Source organism: Triticum aestivum, chromosome 7A (genome assembly GCF_018294505.1).
Source record: "Triticum aestivum cultivar Chinese Spring chromosome 7A, IWGSC CS RefSeq v2.1, whole genome shotgun sequence".
NCBI classification, from domain to species: Eukaryota; Viridiplantae; Streptophyta; class Magnoliopsida; order Poales; family Poaceae; genus Triticum; species Triticum aestivum.
The window spans coordinates 658,305,765-658,306,830 of record NC_057812.1 but is presented as its reverse complement, the minus strand read 5'-3'; positions in this window follow the sequence as shown (position 1 = coordinate 658,306,830).

Sequence of the window (1,066 nt, the reverse complement as noted above, 5' to 3'; positions counted from 1 at the left end):
TTAGGTGTGGCAACATGTGGCAACCATAGTCACAAACCAAACAGCCCCAATGTGACACATTTTTGCAGAAAACCACTCATGAATTTTTATTTGCAAAAAAACAAACAAACGGCAATACTACTCGTGGATGCTAAAATTAACTAAGAAAAGAGGGGAGCGCCGGGTCACGAACCCGCGGCCCATACTGACCACGCAAGTATGTTTAGCCACTATAGCATTTCTGGTCATTGTTATAGTTTGTCGAGAGAGGATCTGATCATTTTGGGTTATTTTAGCGCTTAGGCACATCTTTGGTCTTATATAATTTTGTTATTTGTAGATGTGTTTATATTTTGTGTGTGTGTTGTGTTGGCTATGTGCATCCTAACTATACAGAGGTCGGGTGTGTGCTCACTGTGTTTGTATCCTCTTGATACTTCATTTTGAGTCAATAAAATCCATCCTTTATCGAAAAACAACATTTTTGGCCAATTGTACGATGTAGAAAACAAAGTTATATTTATCAAAAGAAGACGTTATTTATTTTTTCGCAACATGAGCACTGGGTCCCACCTGTAATTGCAGAGAGAAAATTAACACGAAAAATATGACCCACACAGGTCTCAAACTCGTGAACTAAGGCTAAGACAAATGCTGCGCTAGCCACTACAACCCCGAGCTAAATACATTTACAATTTATAACTACACTTAATGTAGTAGAATAAAGCGATCGTGGAGATGAAATGGGCTATGGTCAGTGCAGTCCATTATACGCTTGTTTGTGTCTTTAAGAAATATATGTAAATTATAATTATAGTAATAAATATAACATTAAAATATTTGTGTGTTATAAATACTGTACATGCAAAAGAAATGAGCTACTTTTAAAATTGCTCATGTAATATTTAAAAAATATTCATATGTTAAATAATAGTCCCTCTGTCCCAAATTATTTTTCACATGAATGGATAAAAATGGATGTATTTAGAACTAAAATACATCCAGATACACCCATTCATGCGGCATGTAATTCTGGATGGAGGGAGTAGGAGTATTTATGAATCACAAAAAATGTTTGTAACACTTA